This window comes from Oryx dammah, unplaced genomic scaffold (genome assembly GCF_014754425.2).
Source record: "Oryx dammah isolate SB20612 unplaced genomic scaffold, SCBI_Odam_1.1 HiC_scaffold_1, whole genome shotgun sequence".
NCBI classification, from domain to species: Eukaryota; Metazoa; Chordata; class Mammalia; order Artiodactyla; family Bovidae; genus Oryx; species Oryx dammah.
The window spans coordinates 65,495,676-65,513,401 of NW_024070185.1; positions in this window are offsets into that span (position 1 = coordinate 65,495,676).

Below are 17,726 nucleotides of genomic sequence, written 5' to 3' on the forward strand. Positions count from 1 at the left end.
AGACCATTATGTGAAAGAGAAACTGGACTTGTGATCTATGCATAGAAGTTATGAAAAGGCAAAAACAAAAGCCATTTAAGCAATCATCTCTGTCCACCAATGATAAACTTCCTTGGGAAACTCTGAGTTTCCCATTAATGGGAGCACTCTAACTGTAGTATGATGACCATTACCAGAATACTATAGAAAATCTTCCTATATTTCATGGGAAATTACGTTTTACTATCTCTAACTTGGTTTTACTTACAACATTGTTACAATTTCTGGGTTACAACTCAATGCTCAACATGTTAATCATTATTATCATCAGTAACATTTATTTTGTGTTCTTAATGTGTCGGATATTTCATATTTTGTTGTTCAGTTGGTGAATCATGTCTGACTCTTTACAACCCCATGAACGGCGGCACACAGACTTCCCTGTCCTTCACTATCTCCCCCAGTTTGCTCAAACCCATGTCCATTGAGTCAGTGATGCCATCCAACTGTCTCATCCTCTGTTGTCCCCTTCTCCTCCTGCCTTCAATCTTTCCCAGCATCAGGGTCTTTTCCAATGAGTAATATTTATACAATCTTATTCTTTAATCCCAGGAAACAAGTGATATCATTAATATTTCCTTTGATAAATGAGAAAACCAAGGCTTACAAAGATTCAGAATCCTGCCTTTAAACTACAGAGATTGAGAAAAGATCAGTGGTTGCTAAGGACTAGCAGTGGGAGGAAAGACTGACTACGAAAGAGCACAAAAAATTGGGGGAGGGGATGGAATTGTTCTGTATCACAGTGGTGGTCACCACATGACTGAATGCAGTTATCAAAACTCATAGAACTGTACAGTAAAGAGTGAATTGTACAACATAATGTTAGTCACTCAGTTGTGTTGGACTCTTTGCGACTCATGGGCTGTAGCCCGCCAGGTTCCTCTGTCCATGGGATTCTCCAGGCAAGAATATTGGAATGGGTTGCCATTCCCTTTTCCAGGGGATCTTCGAAACCCAGGGATTGAACCCAGGTCTCCCATACTGTGGGCAGATTCTTTACCACTGAGCCACCAGGGAAGCCTGTACAACATAAAATATATCTTAATAAACCTGACTTTAAAAACCTTGTCTTTGATCATACAGTTGGTTAGTGCTCTTCTGTGGGCTGAGATAGTCACAAGTTTGGATTCTGTGATTATTTGCTCCTTGCCTGTGGTCTATAATTTGGGTAAGGTGCCACATTTATAACTTTGATGCTCAGCCCAAGCCCAAAGACTATGTGGATATTATCCTATGGAAAAGTCTGTGTCTTAATAAGTTTTATCACTTTTTACTATATTTATCACTGTATTCACCTCTATAATTCATTTATCTATTCATGGTTTCCAAACATGCTACAATCTGATTATCTTGAAAGAGACAATTTTCTTTAGAAAGATAAAGTTTCTTTACCTCTATAACTATAATAATCTCTACAAACCTAGTATCTTTCACAGTACCTCATTCAGGTACAGAGGGTCTTTTTCCTTAATAAATAACACCAGGAAAACTGAGATTTGGATTCAGCATGAAGAAACATTTCAGATAGTCACTGCTTCTCAGAGATAGACCAGGTGCCCACTAGAACAAGTGTGTCTCTACATCAGAGAGCAAGTAGCAGTGTGTTAGGCGCTCAGTCATGTTCGACTTTTTGCTACCCCATTGGCTGTAGCCCGCCAGGCTCCTCTGAAGATTCGGTGATCTTCCCAACCCAGGGATCGAACCCCTGTCTCCTGTATTGCGGGCAGACTAACTTCTGAGTCAAGCATTTCTAAAATCACCTTTAACTGAATTTATCAAAGCTCCCACATTAAAAAATGCTCAATTATTTCTCTAAAGGCTTGAGGAAAATTGACTTTATAGATGTATAAATGCAGAATATTATGAGCAATAGAAAAGGAAGACCTTGCTTCACTTCTACTCCCTCTTAGCTTCTGTGCTTGCTGTGTATGTGTGTGTGTGATCATGTGTCCTATTGAGTGCAACTTAAGGGCAAAATTTTTAAGCAACTGATAAATGAAATCACTATGAGAAATCAGTTTCATAGTAGTCAACTTCATAAAAGAAAAAATGTTTTTATAATGATCATATCTAAAGATATTGATCAGATGTTTTTATTATAACTGAAAATTGTTACAAGTGAAAATAATCTAAGTGAGGTCTTTTTTTTAGTAATAACAAGAAACATGAATAAGAGGTTAAATCCACCTAAATTGTTAACATTTTTGAAAAACACATAATATAGCTTGTATTTCATTCACATAGATCTCAGATGCTCAGGTCAGATTTGTGCACACCACAGTAATCTCTGAAAGTTTCCAGCCAATAGACTATAGACTTGACAATAGACTAACCATGGCCATAAATGCAAGATACTGAAATCCACGCAGCACCTCATCCTTAAGAAAGAGCTTGAATAGATACGTACTCAAGGACAGAGTCTTAGAGGAAATAAGGTTGGCAATTCTCTGCAACAACAAAGAGAAAGTCAAGTGGGGCTCCAGGGCTCTCCTCACACCTGCATGCATGATCTTAAGTCATTACATGCTGGACTTTCATTTTTCACCTACAACATGAGAAGTACACAACTGTGTGCATAGATTACAGGACAAACTGTTATCATCTCAATAGCTAATGCAGTAAACATTTCAAATAAAATTCTGATCTGATATTGAGAATGTCTGGAAAACTCTTAACTTTCAATATTTGCATGAATTTTGAAATGCCAAGCCATTGTGAAAATGTCTTTTACAGCTTTCCTGTGTCTGGCCAATTGGGACAAACAGCAACCCATGTGAATTGAGTAAGATAAAGATTTACTTTAAAATAGAAAAATCTTGCCCCATAGAACTTGTGTCACTATGAACACTGAGAAATATCAAAAAATAATTTCTTATAGTTGCTCAATAGTGTTAGAAAACGTTAAATAAAAAGGACAAATTGCCTAATACACAATCCTTCTTTAAACCATGAAACAAAATTAGACAACTACATAAAACCAGGAAGTCCTAAAACAAAAAAGTAAAGAAGTGTCTACTGGAATAAAAAATATTATAAAACAAGAAAATATGCCTATTAAATTCTATAGAAGACAAAAAAATCAAAGAATTGCATAGTCCAGTGTGAAGTAACATTTGATAGCACATGCTTAATTTACAACATTACTAGTGACAGCATAAGATCACAAAGATCAGGTAATCTAACAATTTATTTAGCATATTTATTTATATGCTTTTTTGTACAGTGTTTCAACATTTTAAAAGAGTTTTCACATACACTGTCAATTTAAGACTTCACAAAACTCTGATGGAAAAAGAGTAGCCTAATTCCATCAGGATACCTGTCCCTACTTTATGCCCAGGTGCCAATGGGAATGGCTTACATAAATCAGTAAGAAAATCCTAGAGATCAAGTACCCTTATGTACCTTGTGAGACCTGCTGGCCACCTTTTTACTTCCATTCCTGGATTTGAAAGAAGTAACACACAATCTCCTAATCAAAAGCTGTCACTTGCAGATAACTATGCGTGCGTGCTCAGTTGCTCAGTTGTGTCTGACTTTTTGCAACCCCGTAGACTATAGCCCACCAAGTTCCTCTGTCTATGGGATTCTACAGGCAAGAGTATTGGAGTGGACTGCCATTTCTTCCTCTAGTGGATCTTCCCAACCCAGATATAAAACCTTCATTGGCAGGAGGATTCTTTACCATTGAGCCACCAGGGAAGTTCCAAAGATAATTTTGGGTATATCCAAAAACTTGGTTTCTATCAACAGAAAGCTACATGTCTTATCTTGGACATAGCAGATCCTGACAACTTAGAGGCTATGCCCTTGTGCAAAATATTGGCAGCTGTAACACTACCACCAAGAATTGTTGTAAGAACTGCATCTATCCATTCAATCAATACTTATTGAGGCTAGAGTGACATCACCAAGATGGCAGCATAGGAGACCCCAGCCTCTATCCCTCAACAAAGACCAACGATTAGATAGCTATCCATGAACAAAAACAGCTCTGGGAGAGCTTGGTGTCTGTTTAAGAAATTTCAGCAACCCAGTGAAATTTTTAAAAAATTAAAAATAAAAGCACAATAAGAGAACAAAGACCTCTTTATTTTCCCTGAACCATCCTGTTCCTCCAATCTGGCATTCCTCATTTCCAAAGTGGAAGTCTCTGTTTAGAAAGCATTCCCTTCAACAGGAAAGGAAGAGAGTGGGATGAGGTACCAGCTTTCCCAGCATTTCAGGTACCGCATGAAGATCTGGCTTCAGTTTTATCCTACCAAAGCTGACACTTACAGCATTGGCTAGAAAGAAGAAGAAAACCAGGGGCTACCAACAACAGCCACACATGGAAGTGACTGAGGTCTACAGTAATCTGCTTTTACAAGTAAAACCACCACCTTTTGACAAAAAGGAAGAAACCAATGGACAGCATAGCTGCTGCAATCTCCTTGCATATTTCACCAGGCATTCACACAGGTATTTGAATTCATTGACTCCAGCCACCTAAGTCCTTCCCTGATCCCTCCCTCCACCTCCCAGAGCCCAGGAATTGCACTAGCAGCCAGCCCAGGCTTCTGCAGCTATAAAACACAAGTATATAAAATGCAAGTCTAGACCCCTGTGGCTGCACCCCACCAGCAGTTGTGCACATGCTTGGATCTAACCCCTCTAGTTGTACATCTGCACACTGCTGCCTGACATCCATCACCAGCCTTCACTGTACATGCTCACTCAGGAAAGACTGTGCAGCCCCAGGAAAGCACATCTGACAGTCATAGTCACCATAACTGCTTGTGGGCCCAGTCAAGACCTTGTCTTCTGTCACTGGCCTTTACCACCATGATTACCTGCAACCAGCTCCTATAGCTGAGCACCTGCAGGCTGTCAGCCCAAGCACCTTACATGCTGCCCTGCCAGGTACCTGGAGCAAGACCCAACAGCCAGAGTAGTACATGCCAACAGGCAGGGCCTCTGAACTATCAGTGCACCAGCAGTTGCCCATCCCACCCTAACAACTACATAAATGCCATATCTTATCCCTGTCACTACATAGGTAGCTGCAGCTGGCCTCCAGAGCCAAATGTGTGCACACTACCAGCTCTGGTCACCACCACTGCTTGCAGTGGTCCCTAACCACTGGACCTAGAGGCACAGCAGAAAAACCCAAGAACCTTTGCAACTACCATGGACACCCAGTAACACTCACCAAGGACCACATTGTTATCAATGCCATGGACTCAATGGCCTGAGTTTAAGAGCCATTATGCCTCCTGAGCCACATTGCCACCACACACTTCTCACTTGGTACCCCGCAACCCTAGACCTAGGGCCACAGGATGCACCAGTGTGTCCACACGTGCAGGTAAAAGCCTTTCTTACTGAAATCACTTCATAAAGTCTGAAAGTGATGACTGCTTCAGCAAATGTGCAGAAATCTACACAAAACTACAGGGACCAGGGAGAATCAGGGAAACATTGACTCCACCAAAAGAATGCTGTAAACCTCCAGTAACAGGCCACAAAGAAATAGAGATAAAGGAATTACCTGACAAATAATTTAAAATAATTACTATCGAAGTGCTTAGGAGTCTACAGGAGAATACAGGCAAACAATAATATCAGGAAAGCAATACAAGAACAATATAAGAATTTCAAAAAAGGTAATAGAAAAGATAAAAAAAAAAAACAAAGAAATTTTGGAAATGGTTACAATGGCTGAACTGAAAAATTCAATAGAGAGGTTCAACAGCAGACTTGACTAAGCAGAAGAAAAAATTAGTGAGCACAAAGACTCAAATAAATAAAATCGTAAGTGGAAAAGAACATGCTACAACTAATACCGCAAAGACAAAGAATCAGAGACTAAGAAGAGAAGCACTCACCAGGGAAAGGATAGTCTCTGAAACTAATGTTAGGAGAAGTAGATAGTCACATGCAGAAAAAAGAAACTGGACCCTTATCATATACCAATCACAAAAACTAACTCAAAGTGTATTAAAGACTTAAACATGAGACCTGAAACCATAAAACTCCTAGAAGAACAAATAGAGAAAAAGCTGCTAATACTGATCTTGGTGATGATTGCTTTTGGGGTATATGACACCAAAAGTATAAGCAATAAAATCAAAAGTTAGCAAGTAAGACTACAGCAAACTGAAGAACTTCTGCACAGGAAAAGAAGCATTCCAAAAATGAGAAGGCAACTTATGAAATGGAAGAAAGTACTTTCAAATCATATATCTGTTAATTCCAAAAATATATAAATAACTCATACAACTCAATAGCAAACAACCATTGAAAAAATGGGCAAAGAACCTGAATAAAAATGTTTCCAAAAAAGACACCTGAATCATTAATAGGTACATGAAAAAGTGTTCCACATCACTAATCATCAGAGAAATAAAAATAAAACCACAGTGGGCTATCACCTCACACCTTTTAGAATGACTATCTTTAAAAAGACAAGCAACATCAATTGTTGGTAAGGATGTGAAAAAAAGATCCCTTGTACACTGTTAGTGGATAAATGGAGCATCCAGTGTGGAAAACAGTATGGAGGTTACTCAAAACATTAAAAATAGAACTACTGTACAATCCAGTAATTCCATTCTGGTTATATATCCAAAGGAAATTCAAATAGGAATTGAGAGAGATATATGCACTCCTAATGTTCATTGCAGCACTACTCACAGTAGCCAAGATTTGGAAACAACCTAGGTGTCCATTTAGTGATAATTAAATAAAGGAGATGTGGTGCATGTTTATTGATATGTATGCATATAGACAATATTATTCATCTGTGAGAAGAAAGGAAATTCTGTTATTTGGGACAACATGGATTGACCTTGGGGACATTATGATCTGTGAGATAAGTCAAACAGAAAAAGGCAAACATTGTATTATATCACTTATAGGCAGAATCTTCAAAAGCAAAACTATAGAAACAGAGTATAAATTGGTTACCAGGGGCTGAGGGGAGAATGAGAAGATAGTGGTTGAAGTGTATAAACTTCAAGTTATGAGTAAGTTCTGGAGATCAAATATCCTCAGACATAATCTCCTGGTGAATATAATTAATAATAGTATATTATATATATGAGAATTGACGAGAGAGAGATCTTAAATGTTCTCACCATGAAAAAGAAATTGTAATCATATAACATGAATAAGGAATTAGCTATGGCTCTGCTGGTGGCTCAGATAGGAAAGAATCTGCCTGCAAAGCAGGAGACCCGGGTTCAATCCCTGGGTTGGGAAGACACTGGAGAAGGAAATGGCAACCCACTGCAGTATTCTTGCCTGCAGAATCCCATAGACAGAGGAGCCTGGCAGGCTACAGTCCATGGGGTTGCAAAGAGTCAGACATGACTGTGTAACTACCACTTCACTTCAGTGGTGGAAATCATTTTGTAATATATCAGTGTATCAAGTCAATACACTGCCCATGCTAAATTTGCATAATAGAATATGTCAATTGTATCTCAATAAAATTAGAGAATAATAATAAGTAAATGTTATGCCTTAAGAAAGGAAAAGTGCTTCATGAACAGTAAGGACTTATTTAAAAGATTGTACTCATTTAAAGGATATGAGAAAGATGGACTTAATTCAAATGTCACAAGTGAAAAAAAGAAAGTGGATTCCTAAAGCCTCCTGTCTTGGGGTCCTGGTTAAGCTTCCTGCATATAATGGTGCCTTGAGTCCTAACAAGGACTTTTATGTGTAAAATATCTGTAGAATTGGACTAATGATTACAATCATGTTATGTAAGAGAGACTTTTATAAATAAGTGCAGCCAGAGTGTTCTCACACTTCAGTCATGTGAATGCTAGGGCACGGCCCTCTGCGGTCCAAGGGATGAAGCCATGCCAGTTATTCTCTACCCACACCACCATCCCCTCAGCTTTCCACAGAAGCTTTAGTTGAAATGAAAACATGGCAGGCAAAATACTTGTCAAAATTAGGGCATGCTGAAATGAAGACAAAACTGTTCTTTTGTTTTTTTTAACAAACCGATTCTTTATTTTCTTCCAGTATGTCAAGTTCTCACAGTACTCACCACACACAATCAGATCTTTGCAAATTCATGGAAGTAGAAATGTAGAAAGGGGAAGGAAGAAAAGAAAAGTGTTGGGGTAAGATTTGTAGAGTTAGCTATAAAGGTGAGAGCAGTAAAACAAGAGATAAACCAGATAAAGAGCTGGAATGCCTGCTTCTTTCCATGAGAATGGTAACTGCTGTAGTTCTGGACTCCAGGCAAAACCTTGGATTATTGTTTGCTGAAAGTTTTACTCTCATTTTAGGTTCAAAGGATTCATTAACAAAAGAAATCACTCGTTACACACAAACAATTCCAATTTTTTATAGAGGACTGCTTGGCTTCATTTCAATATACAGTCATTAAAAGAAACAGTAAAAGTAACAGCATGTCACCAAATTCGGCCGACAACCTACATCCAGATTTGAACAGCACTGAGAAGAACCTCGTTAACAGCAATCTGGAGTCCCAATTACGAAAGAGTCCCAGATAGTGTGTTCATCCCACAGGTGAGACTTCAAATTGCAGCTCTGGGGGCTCCTGCTTATAATCCCAGCCCAAAAACTGATATCATCATCAGTTTGCATGCAAAAATGCAGCTGTTGTTTTTCTTTAACTTTTGCAGTGAAGCTTGTCTCACCTTGTAAGTCATAAGACTTCTTAGACCCTGGGACAGGTAGGGTCGGTCAGCCAGACCTCCAGCAACTCAAGAATTCCAAGACCAACTCCTGTTCTTATCTAAAGTGCCACTGATTTGCTGTGCTTGCAAGCAGGCAAAGAATCCAGGCAGCGTCCAGGCAGGTCAGAAGCAGGCTTCTGAAGCCTGAACAAGACTTCGTCCATTTTAATTTTCCTAACCTTCCTATATCCATTAACATATTGGCGGTAATAGTAGTAATCATGGATGTTCTACAAGACACAATTCTGTTCATCTCTGAAATTTCATAACTCTGGTTCCTTGCAAATTCTTACCTGAGGATTCTAAGAGAAAGCTAATACTAGAGACAGAAAGAGTAGGAAATAACATTTGAGTTCATAATACCTGAGTTCTCATGGGAGGAAAGTAATAGGTGTTACCGTTTCAATATAAATGATCAACATGTCCTAGACATCCAAAAAATAAAAAATAAAAGAGTTCCTAACTGATACATACATACTTTCTACATCATTGGTTACAATACGTACAAATCAAGGGGCTGTTTCAAAAACCATATGATAGGATTTAGGGAAGATAGTCTATTCACAATAGTTGATGAAGATCTCTAATAAGTAAGGTTCCCAAATTTGAGACGTTTGTCCACATAGCAGTCCCTCAGTGCACTGTCACAATCTTTCAGTAAGTGGGTATGATTATTGAAGTCCAGATAATTCCCAGTAAAATGTAGCAACCAATACTTTTCCAAATACAATATATAACACATAAAATAGGTACATATTAATTGTGTTAACTGTATTATAATGCTATTCAGTTCCCTGCCACCAGGTAGCAGTGCATTTTGTAATGCCTTCAGGGATAAACATATGAGGGTTCTCAGGAACCCATTATCTAAAGAGTGTTTTCTATGCATATGCATTCAGTTCAGTTCAGTCACTCAGTCGTGTCTGACTCTTTGCAATCCCATGAATCGAAGCACTCCAGGCCTCCCTGTCCATCACCGACTCCTGGAGTCTACCCAAACTCATGTCGATTGAGTCGATGATGCCATCCAACCATGTGATTCTCCGTCATCCCCTCCTCCTCTTGCCTTCAATCTTTCCCAGCATCAGGATCTTTTCCAGTGAGTCAGCTCTTCTCATCAAGTGTCCAAAGTATTAGAGATTCAGCTTCAACATCAGTCCTTCCAATGAAAATTCAAGACTGATCTCCTTTAGGACGGACTGGTTGGATCTCCTTGCAGTCCAAGGGACTCTCAAGAGTCTTCTCCAACACCACAGTTCAAAAGCATCAATTCTTCAGCACTTAGCTTTCTTTATAGTCCAACTCCCACATCCATACATGACTACCGGAAAAACTATAGCCTTGACTAGATAGACCTTTGTTGGCAAAGTAATGTCTCTGCTTTTGAATATGCTTTCTAGGTTGGCCATAATTTTTCTTCCAAAGAGTAAGTGTCCTTTATTTTCATGGCTGCAATCACCATCTGCAGTGATTTTGGAGCCCAGAAAAATAAAGTCTGACACTGTTTCCACTGTTTCCCCATCTACTTGCCATGAAGTGATGGGACCAGATGCCATGATCTTCGTTTTCTGAATGTTGAGCTTTAAGCCAACTTTTTCACTCTCCTCTTTCACTTTCATCAAGAGGCCCTTTAGTTCTTCTTCACTTTCTGTCATAAGGGTGGTGTCATCTGCATATCTGAGGTTATTGATATTTCTCCCAGCAATCTTGATTCCAGCTTGTGCTTCTTCCAGCCCAGCATTTCTCATGATGTACTTTGCATATAAGTTAAATAAGCAAGGTGACAATATACAGCCTTGATGTACTCCTTTTCCTATTTGGAATCAGTCTGTTGTTCCATGTCCAGTTCTAACTGTTGCTTCCTGACCTGCATACAGATTTCTCAAGAGGCAGGTCAGGTGGTCTGGTATTCCTATCTCTTTCAGAATTTTCCACAGTTAATTGTGAGCCACACAGTCAAAGGCTTTGGCATAGTCAATAAAGCAGAAATAGATGTTTTTCTGGAACTCTCTTGCTTTTTCAATGATGCAGCGGATGTTGGCAATTTGATCTCTTGCTCCTCTGCCTTTTCTAAAACCAGCTTGAACATCTGGAAGTTCACAGTTCACTTATTGCTGAAGCCTGGCTTGGAGAATTTTGAGTTTTACTTTAGTAGCATGTGAGATGCGTTCAATTGTGTGGTAGTTTGAACACTCTTTGGCATTGCCTTTCTTTGGGATTGGAATGAAAAGTGACTTTTTCCAGTCCTGTGGCCACTGCTGAGTTTTCCAAATTTGCTGGCATATTGAGTGCAGCACTTTCACAGCATCATCTTCTAGGAGTTGAAGTAGTTCAACTGGAATTCCATCACCTCCACTAGCTTTGTTCATAGTGATGCACCCTAAGGCCCACTTGACTTCTCATTCCAGGATGTCTGGCTCTGGGTGAGTGATCGCACGATCGTGATTATCTGGGTCGTGAAGATCTTTTTTGTACAGATCTTCTGTGTATTCTTGCCACCTCTTCTTAATATCTTCTGCTTCTGTTAGGTCTCTACCATTTCTGTCCTTTATCGAGCCCATCTTTGCATGAAATGTTCCCTTGGTATCTCTAATTTTCTTGAAGAGATCTCTAGTCTTTCCCATTCTGTTCTTTTCCTCTATTTCTTTGCACTGATCACTGAGGAAGGCTTTCTTATCTCTCTTTGCTATTCTTTGAAACTCTGCATTCAAATGGGTATATCTTTCCTTTTCTCCTTTGCTTTTTGCTTCTCTTCTTTTCACAGCTATTTGTAAGGTCTCCCCAGACAGCCATTTTGCTTTTTTGCATTTCTTTTCCATGGGGATGGTCTTGATCCCTGTCTCCTGTACAATGTCACGAACCTCATTCCATAGTTCATCAGGCATTCTGTCCATCAGATCTATTCCCTTAAATCTATTTCTCACTTCTACTGTATAATCATAAGGGATTTGATTTAGGTCATACCTGAATGGTTTAGTGGTTTTCCTTACTTTCTTCAATTTAAGTCTGAATTTGACAATAAGGAGTTCATGATCTGAGCCATAGTCAGCTCCCAGTTTTGTTTTTTCTGACTGTATAGAGCTTCTCATCTTCGGCTGCAAAGAATATAATCAATCTGATTTCAGTGTTGGCCATCTGGTGATATCCATGTGTAGAGTCTTCTCTTGTGTTGTTGGAAGAGGGTGTTTGCTATGACTAGTGTGTTCTCTTGGCAGAACTCTGTTAGCCTTTGCCCTGCTTCATTCTGTACTCCAAGGCCAAATTTGCCTGTTACTCCAGGTGTTTCTTGACTTCCTACTTTTGCATTCCAGTCCCCTAGAATGAAAAGGATATCTTTTTTGGGTGTTAGTTCCTAAAGATCCTGTAGGCCTTCATAGAAGTGTTCAACTTCAGCGTCTTCAGCATTATTGGTCGGGGCATAGACTTGGATTACTGTGATATTGAATGGTTTGCCTTGGAAATGAACAGAGATCATTCTGTCGTTTTTGAGATTGCATCCAAGTACTGCATTTCAGGCAAAATTGTTGACTATGATGGCTACTCCATTTCTTCTAATGGATTCTTGCTCTGAGAGTAGATATAATGGTCATCTGAGTTAAATTCCAGACTCCAGTCCATTTTAGTTTGCTGATTCCTAAAATGTCAATGTTCACTCTTGCCATCTCCTGTTTGACCACTTCCAATTTGCCTTGATTCATGGACCTAACATTCCATCTTCCTGTGTGATATTGCATAGGCATTAGTAGATTAAAATTCCTTGGGCTTTATCCTTTTGAGCAAGGTAGTATAACTACTGCACAGAACATACAGTGCAATCAAACAGGTCAGTTAAGGGTTAAGTTTGGTATAGCTGAAATACTACTGAGTCATTAAACAAATGTAAAACATCTTTGTCACACATTAAGCTAAGTTCATGTGGTTTCAATATATAGTAGGCATCCATGTAGCATTAATGGTCAAGGCTTGAACTATATCTTTATCAGTGTTGTGTAATCTAGCAGACAGATAAGTTTTGTCCATGGAAAGCCAAAGTTAAGAAAGGATTGACCTTGTTTGTTGGGCAGGTGAAGTGATCCTGAGGCTAGATCCAGGTCATATTTCTCCAGCTGAAGATTCCTCAATATTTTTCTCCATATTTTTTTTAAATTGTAGCTTGAGGTGTCAATGACAATCCACATTACAGTCAGGCTTCCAAGAATAGTTAATTCACAAGAAAACAATGTGTTAATGGCATATGTTTCCATTTTTCCTGTCTAAGAGGCATCATTAATATGGTATTTCCCTTCCCCTGTGCAATGACATCAGCAGGTGCAGTAGGACTGGAAGTATGCTTCACCCAGATTTTACCTTCAACTGCATATATTTCATTTGTGGTTCTAAACCCTTTATCACCTCTAACTCTTAGTAAATTGGGAGATTCTCCTTTTTGTATTTTGAAAATTGCACATGAAAGAATCCACAATTGGACAATTCAATCATGTTTATTAATAAATAGGTCATCCTTTCTTTCATTTTGTAAAATTAGTTGAATTGCTCCTTGGTAATCTGGACCTATGATTCCCCTACAGACACAAATCCCCTTTAACACTAAACTAGAGCATTCTTTCATTAACCCAAAGTGTCCAGGGGGTATTTTAATTCCAATACCAGTTGAGATAGCACATATCAATCCCTTAGTAAGTGTATGATCAGGTATAGAGTATGAATCCACTCCAGCGACCTCAGGAGTAGCTCAGAAAGGAGCTGGTGCTCTTGGGGTAATTTCCAAATACTCAATTGTTAAAGAAAAACTAGAGCTGCAGTTTTGCAAGCAAAGTGATGATAATATCAATTTGCATCCCACAATTATAAGCGAGAGCCTCCAAAGCTCAATTTGAAGTCTCACCCGTGGGGTGGATGCACCGCCTAGGACTCTTTTCCAATTGGAGGATTGTTCCCTTATCCCCATTAGAGTTCTTTGGCAGGTGCCTCTCCCAGAGTTCCTATTCAAGTCCTATCAGAACTTTCCCAGGGGACATTGCAGGGAGGAACCACAGTGAAAGAAGGAGCGGGGTTCTAATCCAGCTGCCCAGCATGGCCTCAAGCAGGTCCTGAGCATCAGTGAGCTTCATTTTCCTCTTGTGTAAGAAGAAACTATGACTTCTTGTCCTGCCTACCTCTGAAGGCTATAGTGGATCAAAGAGGACAACATGTAAAGTTTTTTGAACTCTGACGTGCCATTCCAATGTCAGTATGAGAGGAGAGCAGGGGATAAGATTCTGCACCATCAAATGCCTCTTGGTCACTGCTGGACAGCGACCATCAGCTCTCTTAGATGATCACTTATCCCCAGGGGGTGTTAGGGAAAACTCAGGGCTCACGCATCCTCTAATTCACTTAAGAGTTTGGGTGCTGAAGTTTATTCTTTAATGCTCAGCACATGAGACTTTTAAGAGGGGACATTCTCTCATAGTGTTAGTTCTACTGCTGCTACTGCTAAGTCAGTTCAGTCGTGTCCGACTCTGTGCGACCTCATAGATGGCAGCCCACCAGGCTCCCCCGTCCCTGGGATTCTCCAGGCAAGAGCACTGGAGTGGGTTGCCATTGCCTTCTCCAATGCATGAAAGTGAAAAGTGAAAGTGAAGTCGCTCAGTCATGTCCGACTCTCCGTGACCCCATGGACTGCAGCCCACCAGGCTCCTCCGTCCATGGGATTCTCCAGGCAAGAGTACTGGAGTGGATCGCCATTGCCTTCTCTGTGTTAGTTCTAGGGAAATTTATATCAATGCTGTCTTTCTTTTGCGCAAGCAAGTAGGAGAGTTAAGCATGTTGTATCATCTTGTGTGTGCTAAGTCGCTTCAGTTGTATCTGACTCTCTGTGACTCTATGGACTGTAGCCCCTCAGGCTCCTCTGTCCATAGGATTCTCCTGGCAAGAATAGTGGGTAGCCGTGCCCTCCTCCAGGGGATCTTCCTGACCCAAGGATGGAACCCACATCCTTATGTTTTCTGAATTGATAGGCAGGTTCTTTACCATTAACCCCACCTGCGAAGCCTGTACCACCTTACATCACATCTTTAACAGGTCATGTTCCTCTGTACAGAAATGTTAAATTATTACATTATAGAAAGTAGGAGTACATATTTATAACTGTAGTATCAAAGGCTAAAGAAGATGTTTTTACTTTATTCTGATTCTCTGCTCCCTTTCTTTTCTGAAAGACCGATTGTGCTTCTAACAAGGAAAGCATGTTCTAAGAAAACACATGGAAAGAGTCCCAAGTTTGCCCCTTTATTATCTCTAGATCTTAACTCCTTCCATTGTTAATTTTCCTCACCAGTTTCAATTCCATGGTTCTCAGCAGAGTGCCAATATATTCTTCATGCATGATCCTTGGAAAAAGTTACTACTTTTATTGATAAATGACAGATCACAAAAGAAGTTTGAAAGAAGCCATCATGTGTACTTCTGTCATTAGTTCAAATTTTTTTGTTCCTTTTAGGTACCAAGATAAAGGAGATTTACAGTTAGGCAGTAGGAAAATAAGCAAATGGTCAAAAGGATTTTGGACTTTTACAAATGATGTCTGTCTCCTCATGTGTGTTTTTAGTCAAATAGGGCAGAAAATAAGCCCCAGGTAAAGTGATTAGATCTTTAGAACAACATAAAGAGGGCTGAGTACTCATAAAAATAAGCCTAGAGTTCAGTCAGAATTGATGCCTTTACTTGACTGCCTTCTGTTTATTTTGCCATTCCCTTTATATATACACATTTAAACCTCAGTGAAAATTATATAATGATTATATAAATAGTGGCAAAGTGTATAAATAAAGCATAGGGTCTAGGTTTGAAGTCATATAAAATTAAACATGTATGGTGACATGTCTGTGTTATGCCACGAATCACCATCGTACAGTAGGGTTCTGATACTGGATTCATATACAGCTACAATGAAAACTTGAAAAAGAATTACCAAGCTGTTTGTAGGTTTGCAAATATTCTGATTTTCTTTATCATATAAACAACTTGTCTGAAAAACTTCTATATACTTTTTTTTCAAAAATTATTTATTTGGCTGCTCTGGGTCCTAGGTGCAGGAGATGGGGGATTTTTCTTTTGGACATGAGAACTCTTAGTTGCAGCATACAAAATCTATTTCTCTGTCCAGAGATTGATTCTGAGCCCCCTGCGTTGGGAGCACTAAATCTTAGCCACTGGACCACCAGAGAAGCCCCAGCTTCTATATATTCTTGATGGAATAAAGGCAAACTCTAGAAACCATAGCTGGTACACTACTACAGAATTCTTTTAACTCCCAACTGCGCTACCAAACCAATGCCACAAAAAATAATATCCCTGCTTACCAATAGTTCAGTTCAGTCACTCAGTCATGTCCAACTCTTTGCGTCCCTGTGAACTGAAGCACACCAGACTTTCCTGTCTATTACCAACTCCCGGAACTTGTTCAAACTCATGTCCATCGAGTCAGTGATGTCATCCAACCATCTAATCCACTGTCATCCCCTTCTCATGCCTTCATTCTTTCCCAGCATCAGGGTCTTTTCCAATGATAACTAGGCACTCAAATATATTATACAAAAGCAGGTATTTTTTTACATCTTTCTATAGCATGTCTTTGCAAAGTGTGGGCTAATCTTCACTGAGATGTAGCAAATGATCACAAGATTATGTATTCAGTCCCCTATTTTATATCACCACATAGCCATAAATTAAACATTTCAACCATTTAAAAATACCAACCAAATTTTTATCATTTAAGAAAACAAATCTTATTTGACTAAATCTACAAGGCCAAACATTTTTACAAGGAAATATTTCAAACACAGAATGATTCCATAGGCACCATAAAAATAGCCACCAAATATGAGAGCTCTCCGACAAACTCAAAGAACAGAAAATCAAAACCAAAATCCAAAACAATAACCAAAGATTCTTACTGCCTCTCTCAACAAATCTACAAATTTACATTCAGTGCCAACTCCTGTTTATAAAAACAAAACAAAAAACATTGTTTTCATCTTATACATTTATTCTTCACTTCTTAAAAATAAAGCCATGTTTTTAATAAAGAAATTAAAATAAAAAAAATTTAATTCTTTCTCTCCGATCATGGTTTTTCTCTTGTTTAAGATGACTGAGATTTTCTGTTTTAGAAGAAAACAAGTACCCAAAAAGAATCTATGAGACTGAGAAATAAAATATTAGATTCTGGAATAGAGTGTATAGTCCCGTTCTCTATAAAAACCTCACAGCTATGATCTCTTTGTTGACAACTGAGATTCCAGAAATTTAGGGTTTGGAATATTTGTATTCACTAGTTAGTTTGTAAGGGAAAGCAAAAGAGGAAGGAGAAGAAATTTGAGCACATGTCCAGTCCCAGCCTTCATGCCTACAGAATCCTGGTGTATGTGTTTCAGTCCAGGGAAAATGCCACCTCTCACCTAGATCCAGACCACTGGGCATTGGAAACTGAGCTGCCAAAAGAGTGAAGAAACAAAGGTCAGTGGTCACCAACTAGCTGCCACATCCTTCCAAAGTCTTCACATTCTCAAATATCATCCAGGCAGATGTCTTCAGAGCATCTTAAAGAAAATATAATTAGGAGCTAAGGCATCAATTGGGTTTGCCTCCTGACTCTTCTAAGATGACACCATAGTAACAGAGCACGAGAGACAGCTCTCTTATAAAACTTCAGATGCAGGAAATTCACAAGCACACAAATCACTCCACTCAGGTACATTGGAGTGGTAGACACTGAACATACATGATGCACTGTCTCCCACATTTTTACTAGTAAATTCCCATAATGGAGAAGCGGCCTTGGGTTCTGGGTTCCAAAGACATTTCCTGGTGAATTTCTTAGAACTTTGATTTATGAAGGGTAAAAATTCTAAGCATTAGGAAAAGCTCCTACTTGTTGCGATAGTACAAACTGAGCCAGAACAATTCTGAGTGGAATTCACTTTCCACTTAGACGTCAGC